Source organism: Penaeus monodon, chromosome 14 (assembly GCF_015228065.2).
Source record: "Penaeus monodon isolate SGIC_2016 chromosome 14, NSTDA_Pmon_1, whole genome shotgun sequence".
Lineage (NCBI taxonomy): Eukaryota > Metazoa > Arthropoda > Malacostraca > Decapoda > Penaeidae > Penaeus > Penaeus monodon.
The window spans coordinates 20,741,838-20,759,343 of NC_051399.1; the positions used below are offsets into that span (position 1 = coordinate 20,741,838).

General features: G+C 41.3%; 1 pseudogene; it reads left to right on the forward strand.

Annotated features, from left to right (window-relative positions):
* Nucleotides 1-306: 306 nt before the first annotated feature.
* Nucleotides 307-8,154, forward strand: LOC119580968 (annotated as a pseudogene).
* Nucleotides 8,155-17,506: the final 9,352 nt, after the last annotated feature.

A 17,506-nucleotide genomic window follows, 5' to 3' on the forward strand; every position in this document is an offset into this window, starting at 1 on the left:
GGTATCATAAAAATGATAAATTTCGGATACCGATATAACAGATGAAAAATGCCGTTGGCAGTTAAGAATTTCAGAACAATAGATTGCATCTTCCTTGGAAAGAGTTAACGATTTAAATGTTTCCGACTTATGAATGCACTAGCTTATAGGTTTAGTTTAAAACTTGCGAGGGAGCTGGTTATTCTGCTGGTTATAACGATGCTGTAAAAACGTAGCTGGCAACTGTCTCTTGTTAGGATCGCTACGTCACTCGGTTGGACTGGAGTCAGTAGGCTTTGAACGCAAGAACAGACAACATTTATTTTCTAACTTCAAGATGTTACGCTCCATTCTGCAACGTACTGCTTTTATAAGGGCAGCTACAAAGTACAACATACCAACTGCTGCAGCGTTTCGAATGCTGCTATCCCACAGCCGTTTTACATCGCCCGACATACAGTATACAGGGGTAAGGAGAAAAAAAAATGGTAAAAGACAAGTGGCTTGGTAGGTATTATTTTAGTTTTACACAACTATCAAATATTGCATTTTTTATACCTTCATTTAATTACCAACGCTTGTAATATACCGCAATCTTTTTGTTATTTTTCATCGCAAATAATATGAATCAAACTATTTTTAGCGTTTACAAAGTAACCCTGACACTCTGAGATTGTCTATACTCCAGCTATTCCTGGGCAATCTACAAATCGCCGTATGAACCAAAAATCGTTTTTTGAGTTGCGATGGAAGTACATAAAAAGATAAGTTTTTTATATTTATTTGCTCTATCATTTGCATATATATTTTCCGTTTTAAAGACGGCTAGTCAAACTTTACCTATACCCCAAAATCCTCTCTAACCCGGTGGCTTCGCCCCAGTTCCCCCATCCGATTGCCGTATTTCCCTATCAGGGGCTCCGCTCCCCAGTCTCCAACCCAATCTGAAGTTATATTTTCCCTACACAAAGCTTTGTATTTGGGGTGTTAAGTTTTCTCTTGATATTTAATGTAATTACATTTTCATGTAAATGTATACCAAAGTATTACGTGTTTTCACAATATTATCATCAACTTGCGAAGGAAGTACCATATATGAAATATATTTCGCGCATTCTGTCCATTACAGGCAAATTGTACCTTGTATTACATGGCTTTGGGACACTTAAGTAGTCTCTTTATATAATGAACGAAATTATGGATTGTCAACATGAATAATCATCATAAAAACGTATTAATGGAATACCCGTTATATATAGTAATGCAGTAATTAAGCTCTAATTGGCCTGGGAAAGCGTGTAAAAAGAAAAAAAATCGACAAGCTAACTTTCGTTCAAGTGTCTGCAATTTTTTTTTTGTTAACTTAACCATATAGTATAAACGTTCAGATTTACCAATACCGCCTGCGTGTGGGGAAATATGTCAAAGTAACTCGGTTTATATTGAACTATTAAAATTTTAAACGATCAGTAAATCATTTAATAATATAAAAGAATGACACAACCCGTGTATATAATCTATAGTACCTTGATTTCCAAATCCCCATCGCTTCCCTCTGTCTAGAGGTCGGACGTACCTTGCATCCTGTCAAAAATTCATTAGTGCAGTAACTTTTGAGAGGTTCAACACAAGTCTTGGGTTTACGCATTAGCCTGTCATTTACTAAGTGACTTTTATTTTAATATCGGTTATATTTTTGTATGTTATTCAAATTTAGCGCCTAATTAATTATCGATGAGCCTGTTTAGGAAACGTTTACTAGTGTATGTAGGGATAAGTAGGTGGTTCAGAGAGTTGTTAAAAGTTTTCCTGGGAAAGCCGGCCATATGAAGATAAGATGACTTTGATAATGAACACTCTAACTAGAAAAAAAAAAAACAGCGCGTGTAGTAGAACTCCAGATATCAAGGTCATCACATGTTGCCAAGTGGATCTCGCACAGGATTCGTGCGTGAAAGTCAAATTCAAGAGATAAATTTTATCTGGCAGTTGTGCTTCATGCGGGAAATACGGGATTAGGATTCGTTCATAGGCAGTCTCAAAGTTTGGCAATAAGCAATAAAGTAAAACGATTATGCAGATTTCTAATTTGTTAAGATTTTTTTTTGAGGACAGGAAACTATTTCCGCTTGTGAATATATACATATTATATATATTATATATTATATTATATATTATATTATATATTATATTAATATATATTATATATATTATATTATATATTATATATATTATATTATATATATTATATATTATATTATATATATTATATATTATATTATATATATATTATATTATATGTATTATATATTATATTATATGTATTATATATTATATTATATGTATTATATATTATATTATATGTATTTTTATGTATTTATATGTATTTATATATATTGTATATATTGTATATATTATGTACATATATATTTTTGCTTGGAATTGGTGACCAGAAAATTTCTTGGAGTTGGAGGAGGACGGTGTAAAAATATTGGCATTCCCTTACAGGGATCAAGCGTAATCTGACAAGGAACAAGGGATAAAGCTTTTTGACTTGCGATTTTTAATAGCCGTTTATAAATAGATCATTAATAGGCGTTTATATCTAGACAAGATGTGGCGTCGTAATTTTACGTTTGAAAGCCATCGCGGAAACTGGCAATTCTACGAATGTGTAACTTGCAAATACATGCGTTGTTTGATATACTTATGTCGGGTTAGATATCCCACTAAACAAAATTTGTCATAAGAAGGGCACATAGACGTGAATGTACGTACTTATAATGTACTTATAATACGTAATTACAATTTTCAGAAGTTGGCTCAAATGGACAGTTTACGCCCTGAGAAACAGGTTTTGTGATTCAGTGGGGAACCGAGACCTAGCTTGTGGGGGAAACAACCGGTTTGATGGACGAACCCAAAAGGGTTTTTTTCTTTATAAATTTATTTAAGGATGCACTCATAATTGCTTTCAGCAGTCCTGAATACATATGAATCGAGAAGTTATTTTGTCTAGCGCACACTTGAGATTTCAAACAAAATGGGAATGGCATACCGAGTAGGCTTTGATACAGGGAGACGAAGTGAAGATAACGCCGGGGCATGAGGGTGCCGTCCTGGTGGGACAAGGCAGCTGTTCTAGAGGATTGTCGCTCGAAGGTCAGTCCGTAAGTTAGCCAGGCCATTCGGTATAATGAATACATCGTGTATTACACAGTGAACATGTTTGTGTAAGTTAGAGGTTATCATAGTACTAGTAGATGAGGACATAATAGGTTTAGTTATATGAAGAGAAAATTCACTGGGAAGTTTTTTCTTTTTACAGGTGGTTATTAGGCCGAATCCATTTTTAGTATGGTCATTTAGTATATCTTTGCCGTTTCATCTGGTGTCCATGACATTGACTATTCCTCTCAACTACCTTTACCGTCCGCATGAGATCCAGATCATGGGCTATTAATCTGCACTTTCTATTTATTTATTTATTTTTTTTTTTAGGTATTCATCAACAATGAATTTCACAAGGCTGAAAGTGGCCGACAGTTCCCAACTGTCAACCCAGCACTGGAGAAGTCATTGCAATGGTTGAAGAAGGAGATAAGTAAGTAATTTGTTTTTATTAGATTGAAAATTAATAAGTGATCTGTGATATTTAGTATGAATTCTATAAACTTTACCATTCAACAAGTTTCTAATAATCACAATTGCTGTGTTACAGGCCGATGTAGAGAAAGCTGTGAAGGCTGCTCGTAAAGCCTTTTCTCTGAACTCGGAATGGAGACAGTGGATGCCTATGATCGTGGCCAGCTGCTGTATAGGCTGGCTGACCTGATGGAGCGTGACAGGGTCTACCTTGCTGTAAGTGGTAGTCCGCCAATTGGTTTTGACAATTTTGTCTCAATATCTAATTTGAGTGTTATATTTTCTTTGATATTATTTGACATGCCTACAGATGTTTAGCTTCTAAATAGAGCTTGACAACAATGGCTTGATATTTTTTAGCAAAGAAATGATAAAGTACTTTAATTCTACTTCACTTATTTTTGTATTTTTCATTGTGTGCTTTTGTGTATCATGTATCACCTTATATTGTTAATTTTCATAAAACATAACTAAATGTGTAATTATTTAAGTTTTATTTTCTACTTCGTAAGTATATTGAAACTACGATTTTACTTCCATTGGAAGTTTTTGTTTTATGAGTATTGAAATTTATGATGCATCACATTGACTTCCAGAGTCTGGAGACACTTGATAATGGCAAACCTTACACAAACTCGGTCATGGTGGATGTAGAGCTTTGTATTCGCCAATCTTCGCTACTTTGCTGGTTGGGCTGACAAGGTTCATGGAAAAACCATTCCAACTGATGGCCCTCACTTTGCATACACACGACATGAACCTGTTTGGTGTTTTGTGGCCAGATCATTCCATGGAATTTCCCACTCCTCATGCAGGCATGGAAGTTTGGACCAGCACTTGCTACAGGTAGGATATAGCATTAAATATCCCATTTTGGTATCTGGCTCTCAACTTGAGCTTGATGAAATTCTTTTGTTTTTTGTAACAAAGATGATCTTAGTTGTGTTGGTTCCTAGCTTTTTTTTTAAGGTTATATATTGTAAGTGAATGAGATCTTTCATGGCAGGGTTTTTAACATAAATTTTGTGCTAATACAAATATGATTTTGTCATATTTAGGGAATACAGTTGTTATGAAGTTAGCAGAACGACCCACTCTCGGGCCTGCATGTAGCAAATTAGTGGCTGAGGCTGGATTCCCACCTGGGGTGGTAAATGTTATTCCTGGTTTTGGCCCAACGGGGGGGCCCTTCCCAATTGCTTCTCATATGGATGTTGACAAAGTAGCCTTTACAGGATCAACTGAGGTAAGTTGTATCAGTTTTTTAGTGATGTTCCATTATAGTGCTTTTTTCAAAATTCTGCAAATATTTCCCTTTAACTAACTGAAAAAAAGAAAAGTATCATTTAAAGGGGAAGGCTGGGGGAAGCCAATTTTTTGAAGCAGAAACCCTGTCCTCCAACCCCATATGTATGGACTTCTCTTGCTTATCAGTCTGTATTGCATGCTTTAAGCAGAGGAAGGGCACGTATAAAATTTTGAATGCATTTGATGTTAGTTATTAAATTTTCTTATGATGAAACTTAAACTGTGTTCAACATTAATTCAGTAAAGGAAATAGAAGTCAAATATCTATGAATGATTTTAGAACAATCTAAATATAAAATTCAATTACAGATTTAGAAATTATATAATAATGGTACTTGAATTATGGAATATGAAATGGATGGGAATTTGAGATTCACATTTGTGAATGTTAAAACAAGGAAAATGGGCCTTCCCATAAAAGGAAATATGCATTCATTCCATTCCCAGTACTTAATGAAAAAATTGATTTTGAAAAATGCTAAATATTTGTATTATTACATATGTAAGCTTTGTTACAAGTCTGCATGTGTGACACCCAATAATAATATAGTGTCATAGATGTACACCTGGATTAAATTGTTTATTTATGAATAAAGTGGAAGCAGAATCTACCACAAAAAAATAGGGCAAATGTTTTTTTGAAATTAAAATTGAATGCTTGAGACTTTTAACAAGGTACTTTTAAATATCTTACACAGCCATTTTAAAAAGAGGTCATCAAAATTAGCAAATTTATTTATTCATTTTCGTATCTGTACTAGATCTATTATTTTTGAAACATTTTACAAAGTAAGTTTATATCATTCATTGAATATATAATAGGAATTGAATTTTAAACCCTAGGTGTAAAAGATTATCAACTCGTATGAACTGCACTCCCAGCAAGAATGTTGAATACATTGCCTGTTTATTTATATTAGGCTATGAAAGGTGTGCATAAGAAACTAGGGGTAGAATACTTGGTGCATACCTGTAAAGACAGAGGCTTTGTGAAGACGGTACTGATGAAAGTGGTCACCAGTGCACCAAGAACTGTATTTTAATGTGAAAGGGAGGTATTTCTCATTGGTTCAAAGTGGTGTCACCTATGTTTTCTACATAATTTTGTTTTCATTTCTGTAGATTGGTCATCTTATTCAACAAGCTGCTGGTGCTAGCAACTTGAAGCGAGTAACTCTGGAACTGGGAGGCAAGAGTCCAAATATTATTTTTTAAGGATGCTGACTTGGACTATGCTGTTGAGCAGTCACACTTTGGTGTTTTCTTTAATCAGGTAAATTGTTATGAGGTGAATTTTTGGTGATTTCTCTTAACAACTGAATTTTTTTTTTTTTTTAAGATTCTGAAAGCAACAACTTAATTTCTTTGTATGCTAAGAATTTTAAATTCTCTATAGGGGCAGTGTTGCTGTGCTGGCACAAGGATCTTTGTAGAAGATGCAGTTTATGATGAATTTGTGGAACGCAGTGTAGAACGTGCGAAAGTTCGTACAGTTGGTGATCCTTTTGATTTCAAAACTGAGCAGGGGCCACAGGTAGGACCATTGTTTTAGATTTGTATATGAAATTATAGATTATTGTAAATATAATTAGTGGCTAATATCAATGGTATATGATAGTAAGATTGATGTTTGACTATCTTCAAAGGTGGATGGTGAACAAATGGACAAAGTCTTGGAAATGATTGATTCTGGCAAGAAGGATGGTGCAAAGTTGGTTCATGGCGGCACCCGCGTTGGGGAAAAAGGCTATTATATTGCTCTACAGTGTTTGCAGATGTGCAGGATAACATGCGTATTGCTACAGAAGAAGTAAGTATGTTTAGAATTTTTCAACATTTAGAACATTTAGCAGAGATGCTGCTCAAATGTCAGAAATGATTCTTTTGATTTTTAAGCGTAGAATTTTGCTGTATTCAGTCGTTATAAATCTGCTGAAATGTATTTTTTGTACTATTTATGTAAACTTACATATTTTGATATTTTTCCAGTGCTATATCCAGTGGGTGTAGGTGCATCTGTAATAACCCCTTGCAATGACTGAATTTAATTTATTATTATTATTAAAAAATAATGCTATGATCAGTGTTTGGTAAAAGTGCTCAAATAAATGTTACCTTGATTTACATTTATTATTTTTAAGTAATATAATTATAAGTCTTTTATCCTCATTTTCTGGATATGGCATGTTAAGAAAAAGTAAAATTCACTTTTTGGGTAAATTCAGAGGGTATTATCAGACTTCCTCATGTAGAATGGTTGCAAAATTATCTTCATGTAATTGCTAGTGAGGATCATTAAAAATCAGGTTTCTAACAGGCAAACTTAAGATTATATCTATCCTTCCTTATTTGTTTGCCAGATTTTTGGACCAGTGCAAACAGATTATGAAGTTTAGTGATGTCAGTGAGGTGATTGAGCGTGCAAAATATACTACTTATGGCCTAGCTGCTTCTGTGTTCACAAAAGGATTTGGACAAAGCAAACATGTTCGCTCAAGGATGCGTGCAGGAACTGTATGGTAAGGGTGATTAGCAATTACTTATTTTGTTTGTTGTCATAGTTTTGTTATAATCAAGACCCTGAAAAAGGAAAAGAAAACAAAAATCTCATTGCATAGTATCTTATGAATCGATTGGGAAACGAGTTTTCTTTTTTGCAGTAACAAAACTACTGTTAAAGAATTCTTGGATTAGAACATTAGTACACAATAACTTTGAATGTAATGTTCGATATTCTATTTTACACTCTTACTCATTTTTGCTTTTGCCAAGCAGTATCCTGCAGAGTAAATATATGCATCTGTAAGTATAACCTTAGTTTAAAGGGGAAAAAAGAAAAATTTAAACTTTAGTTCTCATTTTCTCAAAATTGTACTAACTCCATGGTAGATTGTTAGGAAATTTTCCTTTATTAAAAAAAATGGCAAATATGCCAAGATGCTGGTTTTATGAATTAGATTCTCCAATTTGGGTTTGCAGATCAGTATGAGTTAAGAACCCTTTTTCTTTGTTTCAATTATTTTGGTTGGAAATCTAGGCTTAAATCTTCATTCACCTTTCAGGATCAATTGCTATGATGTTTTGAATGCTCAGACTCCCTTCGGAGGATACAAGATGTCAGGACAGGGCAGAGAAAACTCGGAATATGCTCTGCAGAACTACACCGAAGTGAAGTGTGTCATTACCAAGTTGCCTGTCAAAAATGCCTAAGTCTAAAGAAAACACAAAAACGAAAGTTTGAGCATTAATGCTCAAAATGAAGTACTAAGATTCACATAAAAGCAATGATTTAAAGGAAATGTTTCACATTTTCTCTAATTGATTTCTTGATCAGTTCAGAGTTTTACATCTGTACATGATGCCAAATAATATTGCCAAACAGTGAATAACTGAATATGGAAATTTTAATGGATTATTTTTTCATAAGTATTAGCTGACTGAAAATATTTAAAAATAAAAGAACTATACATTTTTTACAAGATGCAAGAATTTGAAAATAATTTTTGTGGATCATAATTGTTATGCTTCTCATATATTTTATTTGAGAGGCAATTTTGAATTATGTAGTAAAAATAAAAGTCAAAAAAAAGTTTTCATTTGATATCCTGCGTGTTAGGTTTATACATTATTAACCCTGCAATCACTTGTCCACCCTGTCTGGGGACCTTGAGGGATGGACCTTTTTTCCTCCCCACACCTTTCAGGCTTCCTGTGGTCAAACACGAAGATTTGTATCCATATTAGGCACATTGAGACTTGCCCCTTTATCAACCAACCTCCCTGAAACTAGCTCCTCTGGTTTACAAACCCCTGACTCTCCTTTGATCACATCTCTGAACACTGCTACTACACCCCACTTGTCAATATAAATTGTCAATCTGATCCATCCCGAATCATCTGCCCAGGTTATAACTAAACTGTTAAAAGATACCCCTTCCCCCAACCCACCTCTTGCACAATTGTCTATTTTTACCCCCCCTCCCTCATTACAATCTTAAAACCCTATTGCCCCTCATCCCCGCATTACATCTCGCTCCACACCACCCCCCTCCCCCTGTCCCTTGCCCTTAGACGGGTTTAAAACCTCTTTGGAAAAACCTTTTCCTCCCCACCCCCCATTCCCCTTAAACATGTAGGGAAACCCTTTTCCATCCCCCGGGTGATTGCCCTATCTAAGACAAAGTTTGGTCAACTGTAAAAGACCTACTTCCCCTCCCGTGCTAACTAGAACTATCAGCTGCTACACATTTCCCCCAGAGGCCCCTAAGTCCCACATAAATTTTTGCCAAGATTATTTTCCGTACCCACCCCACCCAATCCCTGCCCGTTGTCGGGGGGGGGCTTTTAAACTTTACAGTTTTTGCCACCCCCCCAAAAACACTACCTCCCTCAACACACCCCTCACGCACCCGCCCTTCACTACCCCCTATCATACAACAATTTTTGAATACCCTTTTCAGCGCAGAAAATGGGACCGATTTTTCGTACCCCCCACAGCCCCACTCTGACAACCCCCTTTCTTTTCCCAACAATGTCTAAAAAAAACAAGGGGTAAAGTTCTTTCCGTAGCCGCCCCCGACCGCCCCCGCTTGTACAGTAACATCCGAAAACCAAGTATAGAAAAACAAAACAAACAGACAATATGGTAACCCCCTCCTTGCAAAACCCCCACCCAACCCTCAAATTTGCACCGGAACTTTTCAATCCCCCCAGAAAAATTCCCCAATCTATGAAAAGTTTGGTCGATTGGGAAAGACCTATTTGCCTGTCTCACAGACTTGATGCAACGTCAGTAAAATGCACTCCATTCCCCCGAGGTAACGAAAGAAACCCTAACATGCCAAAATTACCTTCCGTAGACATGACCTTCCCCCTTTTAAGTCTATATAGGAGGGAATCCCCTCCCTGTTGTCCATACCCAAACCCCCACGTCAGTGCCAAAAAGTTGGCGTCTAGGACACCCCGCCAAACATTGCCGTTCCACAGCCAAGCCCACTATGTGCCCCAACCTGGCCCAAACCCCCCTAACGCCCCCGCACAATCCGCAATGTCCAACTGTGGCGGCCCCCCAAAGTATTTTTAAGGGGCTGTCCCCCCCTACAAATTTGGAGCGAGGGAGCAACTCTCAGATTCAAACTTGGAATCACCTAGTGAAAACCAACAAGAAGCAGTCGACGTGGTTTCTCCTTCTCCTTACTCCAGTAAAACTCTCATTCTACCAATTTCCCCAAACCCAACCCCCCCACATCTAAACCCCCCTCTTCTACCTCCTACCTTCCCCCGCCAAAAAACTTTTGCCTCCAATCAAAACTCCAATCTCTACTAAGAATTTAATCACCCCCACAACCCCCAAACCTTCCCCTCTCCCTCCTCGCACTACCCGTAACAGACAGAACAAAAGTTCACCCCCCCTTTTCCCCCACCACAAATCATCTCCACCTTTCCCTTTTCTCCCCTTTTTTTGAGACCCAGTCATTCTTCCCCCCCCCACAAAAAATTATACCCCCAAAATCCAAACCAACTCCTTAGAAAAACCCAATGAAAATATTCAAGATTACCTAAAGAAAATGACCTCAACCTCCAAAAACTTTCAATCCTGTCCTTCCACACTCCCAAAATAATGGAAACCATCCTTCCTAACGATCCCCCCCCCCCCCACCCCTACAAAAACCCCCTCCCCCCGCCCCAACCCGCCCAATTACCCCCCCCACCCCACCCCCCCCCTTGGGAAAAAGGAAATTCAAAAACCCTTCCACCCAAACCCCTCCCAGTCCCCTCCCCCCCCTCCCAAAAAACCTTGCCTTTTCCCCCCCCAAGTTCCCCCCCTCAAAAAAATAAATAAACTTTCCTTATTGGAAACCCCCTCCCAAACCTCCCCTGTCTGGACCTGGGGATGGACCGTTGTTCTCCCCACACTTTCAGGCTTCCTGTGGTCAAACACTAAGATTTGTATCCATATTAGCACATTTGAGACTTCCCCGTTAGTCAACCACCTCACTGAAAACTAAGCTCCTCTGGTTTACAAACCCCTGCTCTCCTTTGATCACATCCTGACACGCTACTACACCCCACTTGTCAATATAATTGTCGACCTGATCCATCCCGAATCACTCTGCCCCAGGTTATAACTCAACGTTAAAGAACTCCTTCCTCCAACCCACGCCTCTTGCACAATTGTCTTAATTTTCTACTCCTCCCTACCCTCATACAACTCTTCAAACCCTATTGCCCTCTCCCGCATTAACTATCTCGCTCCACACCACTCCCTTCCTCGACCTGTCCCTTGTCCTCTAGAAACTGGTTAACCTCATTGGCTAACCTATTCCTGCCCCCCCCACCCTTCTCCCTTTTAATACATGTACTGACCGTTTTCATTCCCCCTGGCTGATTGCCTCTCTTAAGACAAAGATTGGTCATACTTAAAAGACTACCTACCTTGCCTGCCGTGCTAACTACGTACATTATCAGTACAGTGCTACACTTTCCCCCAGAGGCTCCCGTAGTCCCACATCAATTTTGCCAAGATTACCTTCCGTAGCCCCCCCCCCGCCATCCTTGCCCGTTGTCGTGGGTGGCTTAGAAGGCGGAGACTGGGACCCGATGATGGGAAACTCCCAAACCTGGGACTCAGCCCTCGACTCAACTAATTTTGCATGTCCTTTATTTCCTTCCCACTTTCGTTGTCCGCTTCACCAAACCCTTCTGCTATCCACCCTCCTACGGTGTGATAGCCGTGGCTGAAAGGATGAAAGACTGACTTTGTGCAGTCCTGAACGGCTAGGGGCCATGGGCACGGTATTCCCCTGATTTTTCTAGCCCTTACCCCTCAAGGGGACCCTGGGTGTGGACTGTTTTTGTATCTCCAACATAATCCAGGGCTTACCATGGCCAGCAATGAAATTTTATCTCCAATATTAGGGCAATGAGGGCTTGCCCCTTGATCACATAAGCCCAACGATGTAAAACCCACCCGATTCCCTGACCCAGGCTCTCCTCTTGACCACGTCTCCAGAACACTGCAACAACTACCCGACCGTGCATCAATGCCTACTAGTACAGTATCCAACAACAATCCTTAAGAAACATTTCCACTCTCCCAGCACGCTCAACTCATCACCTCTACCCCCACACCTCCAACATCACCACCCCCATCCTACCTTATTAATACCTTCAGCCTTATTGCCCACCGCCCCATAACACTTACCTCCCTCAACACTACTTCCATCGTCCACGCCCACCCCGCCTTCGCTACCCCATCACTACACAATATTGAATACCCTCTTCATGCGCAGCAATGGGACCGAATTTTTCGTGATCCCTCCCAGCTCCCTACTCTGACAACACCCTTCTCTTCCAACAATGTCTCCAAAAACAGTGGTCAGTCCTCTTTCCTTAGCCGACCCGACCGCTCCCGTCTTGTCAGCAGTAACTCCGAAACACCAAGCTAATCTTAACAAAACTTGACAGACATATATGGTAACCCATCCTTTGCGCACCCCATCCAAACCCTTCAATACTTGCAACCGGAACAGTTTCAATCTCCCCAGCAAATTGCCCAATCTATGACAAAGATTGGGTCAATTGTGTAGAAGACCCTACTTGCCTGTCCTCACAGACTATGATGAAACGTCAGTACAATGCTACTCATTCCCCCCAGAGGTAATCGAAAGAACCCACTAACATAGCCAAAATTACCTTCCGTAGACATGACCTTCCCCTTTAACGTCTATATAGGAAGGAGACTCCCTCCCTGTTCGTCCATACCAACCTCCTCCACGTCAGTGCCAAAATTGTTGGCGTCTAGGACAAACCCAGCCAAACATTGCCCGTTCCACACCAGATGCCCACTATGTTTTGCCCAACCTGGCCATACCCGATCAACTGCCCTGCATCATCACGCACGATGTCCTAAACTGTTGGCGGCCCCCATAGGTTTTTTATAGGGCTGTCCACCTCACAAATTTAGTCTGAGGTAGCAACTCTCAGATTCAAACTTGGACTCACACTACGTGAATCCAGACAAGTAAGCACGTCCGGACGTGTTTTCTTCTTTCTCTCTTACCTCCTTACTCCAGTAGTACTGCTCTCTACCAATTCTCCCTAACCCACCTCCACCCCCTGACTCTAAACCCCCCTCTTCTACCTCCTACCTTCCCAGCAAACTCTTTTGCCGATCCTAAATCCGACCACTCCATCTCTACTACAGATATCTCAATCTACCATACCACAACCCCACCCTTCCCCCTCTCCCTCCTCCACTACGTCTACCCGTTAACAGACAGAACAAACGTTCACCCCCTCTTCCCTACCACACAATCCACTCCAACCTTCTTTACTCCTTTGCTTTGAAGACCCAGTCCTCTCTTCCCCCTCCTCACAAGAAATCCTATATCCCCCAAAACTCTCCCAAACCAACTCAGAAGAAGAAACCATTGAAATATTCAAGATACCTAATGAAACTTGACACTCAACCTCCAAATCTTAGCAACTCCTGCTCCTTCCACACTCAGAACTGCTGATATCCGATCCTCCTCCTAACGATATCCCCCCTACACCAATCCTCCCTACACCTCCCAACACAGCCATCTCCCCAACCCAACCCCGCCCCACATTATCCTCCACCATCCCCTCTATCCCTTCCACTCCCTCCTGGCTACACACGTGAATCCCTTATGTCACAAGTATCCCTTCCTCATCTCCTAATACCCCTCTATTAGAACACCACTCCACAACTCTCCATCTCAGACCCTCAGTCCCTTTTCCCACCCCTATGCTGCTTTCCCCCCTCAAAATCGTAAAGTATAACTATCCTTCATTGGATATGTCGCGTTTCCGCTCCCACAGACATGAACTAGTCATATCCTTTCCTCTATAGTCCATCTATTGTATGATTTCAAGAGACCTTTCTAACACATCCTCCAATATCCCCCATTATCATTTTGTCTTATCCCACATTCCCTTTATGTCTCATCCATACTTCTTCAAATCAGAAACACCTTATTGTCACACCTCCTTTCAACCATGTCCCTTGCACAGTTGTAATGTTCCCCTTTCAATCCCCACATCCTAATTTATCGTGGACCAACGTTTGAAACAACCCGTACCTCTGCTTTCCCCCATCTATCCTCCTTTCACCGAACCTCCCAACCTTCAGACATCAACAACCTATTCTCTTTCCTCAACGTTACATATCCTTCATCTAATCTAACTCCTTACCACACCCGACCCTTACCCCTTTTTTCACTCACCAATTTCCCCCCCCCCCCCTTTGCCCAGCTTAGACAACTATCACTACTCAACTACCACTTCCCAACATTAACTATAGTGCCTACATGACTCGTAGATGTCTGCCATTTTCTCTTGCTTTTTAACCATTTAACCATTACCATTAACCCCCCCTCACAAGAAATCCTATATCCCCCAAAACTCCCAAACCGAACTCAGAAGAAGAAACCTTGAAAATTTCAAGATTACCTAATGAAAAATGAACTCACCTCCATCTTACAACTCCTGCTCCTTCCACACTCCAATAACGCTGATATCCATCCTCCTCTAAACGATTCCCCCCTACACACCCTATCCTCCTAACCCCCTCACCAACACACCTCCCCCCCGACCCAACCCGCCACTTATCCCTCCCACCATCCCCTCTATCCCTTCCGACTGCCCTCCTGGATCACACGTGAAACCCTTATGTCACAAGTATCCCCTTCTCCATCTCCTACTACCCCTCCTTATAACACCAACTTCCCCCACTCTCCCATCTCAGACCTCTCAGTCCTTTTTCCCCCCTCTACTGCTTCCCCCCTCAAAATCAGTAAAGTATGAACATCCTTCATTGGAATATTCGCGGTTTCCCTCCCACAGACCTGACCTAATCATATCTTTCCTCTTATAGTCCATCTATTGTAGGCCTTCAAGAGCCTTTTCTAACACATCCATCCAATACCCCCAATTATCATTTTGGTCTTATCCCCACATTTCCTTATTCTCATCCATACTTATCTATCAGAAAACACTTAGGTCACACCTCCCTTTCAAAACCAATGTCCTTGCCAGTTGTAATGTTCCCCTTTCAATCCCACACATCCTATTATCCCGTGCCACAGTTTTTGAAACAACCCGTCCCTCTGCTTTCCCGAAAAAACAAACATCGATCCTCCTTCACCGACCTCCAACCTATCAGACAATCCTTCGAATCCCCACTTTCTGCTTCCAACAACCTATTCTCTTATCCTCAAACGTATCATATCTTCATCTAATCTAACTCCTTACCACACCCGAACCCTAACCCTTTCACTCACCCAATTCCGTTGCCCAGCTTAGACACTAATCACTAACTCAACCACCCTTCTCCAACATTAACTATAGTGCGACTGACCTTAGATTTCTAGCACATTTCTCTTGCTTTAACCATTGACCATTACCTTCTGTAAGCACTTACCTTCCCTTAAGGTCTATATCTATATATGACCTGTCAGGCCATAACCCCCCCCCCGTCAATGCCAGAAATGCTGGCATTTCGGGCCTCCCCTGCAAAACATTGTCGTTCCACAGCCCTGTCCTGTTCAAAACCTGGTCATGACCGTTGAACTGCCCGTAAATCGTGTATATGTCTAATTGAGTGGGTTCCCTAATGTTCGGCAGGGCAGCCCTTGTAAAAATACAAATTAGTGGGGTAGCAATTCTCAGATACAAAACCCTGGCCTCACTCTATTACAGAATGCATAAAGGAATTAATCCGTCGAGATTGTTCAATCACCTCCCTTTCCAATACCAATCCCTTCACTCACTCCTATCCCCTCTACCCAAGCAAGTCCCTTACATCTTCCTCAGCATCACTTCCCCCTACTCTCCAATTCCCCTATCTCCCCATTCAATACTTTTTCACATTCTAAACAGATACTCGAATATCCTCACTACCCCTACCCCCCCCCCCCCCAATCCCTGCCCGTTGTTGTCGTGGGTGGGCTTTAGGAGTCGGAGACTGGACCCCAATGATGGGGAACTCCCCACCTGGGACTCAGCCCTCGCGCAACTAATTTGTGCCATGGTCTTTATTTTCCTTCCCACCTTTCGTTTCTGTCCCTCACCAAACCCTTCTACTATCCACCCTCCTAAGTGTGAGAGCCGTGCTTGAAATGAATAAAGGCTGACTTGTTGCGATCCTGAAACGCCTGAAGGAGCCATGGGCACGGTATTTCCCCTGATTTAGTTATCTAGCCCCTTACCTTCAAGGAGACCCTGCGGGGTGGAACGTTTTTTATCCCCACCATAATCCAGGCTTACATGGCCGGTAATGAAACTTATCTCCACTAGTTAGGGGCATGAGGCGTGCCCCTTTATTCAAATAGCCCCAAAGATGAAACCCACCCGATTCGCCTGACCACCAGCTCGCCTTTGACCAGCTCGAACACTGCAATAACTACCCCTCATCAATACCTACTAGTCGCAGCCAACAATCAACCTAGGAACATTCACTCTCCCAGCAAGCTCACCTTCAACACCTTCTACCTCCACAACCTCCAACATCACCACCCCATCCTCCTTCTTAATACCTTACAGCCTTATTGCCCACCTCCCCCCACCAATCCCTGCCCGTTGTTGTCGTAGGGTGGCTTAGGAGGCGGAGACTGGACCCAATTGATGGGGAACGGCCACACCTTGGACCAGCCCTCGACTGCAACTAATTTTGCATGGTCTTTACTTTCTTCCCACTTTTCGTTTTCTGTCCCTTTCACCAACCCTTCTGCTATCCACCTCCTAAGTGTGTAAGGCCGTTGCTGAAAGGTGAAAGGCTGACTTTGTGGCCAGTCCTGAACGGCCTGAGGAGCCATGGGCACGGTATTGCCCCTGCTTTTTATCTAGCCCTTACCCTCCACGGGGACCCTGAGGGTGGTCCTGTTTGTTATCCCCACATAATCCAGGCTTACCATGCCAGTATGAAACTATATTCTCCACCATTAGGCAATGAAGGCTTGCCCCTTTATCCAAATAGCCCAAAGATGTAAACCACCGATCCCTGACCCCCAGGCTCTCCTTTGACCACTCTCCGACCACTGCACCGACTACCCCCTCATCAATGCCTACTAGTACAGTACCAACACAATCCTTAAGAACTTTCCACTCTCCCAGCACTCTCAACACTTCCATCAACTCTAACCCCCACAACCGTTCCAACAGCAACCACCAACCCCATCTCCCTTATTAAATACTTAACAGCCTTATTGCCCACCTCCCCATAACACTACCTCCCCAACACTACTCCTCGTCCACGCACACCGCCCTTCGACTACCCTATCACTACAACAATTTGAATACCCTCTCAGCGCAGCCAAATGGGACCGTTTTTTTTCGTGATCCCTCCCACCGCTCCCTCTCTGACAACACCCTTCTCTTCCAACAATGTCTCCAAAACAAGTAGTAAGTCTCTTTTCCGTAATCGTACCCCGCCGCTCCCGTCTTGTCACATAACATCCGAAAACCAGCTATAGCATTACAAAAACTAAACAGACATTATGGGTAACCCCATCCTTGCAGAATCCCCGTCCAACCTCATACTTGCCACCGACAG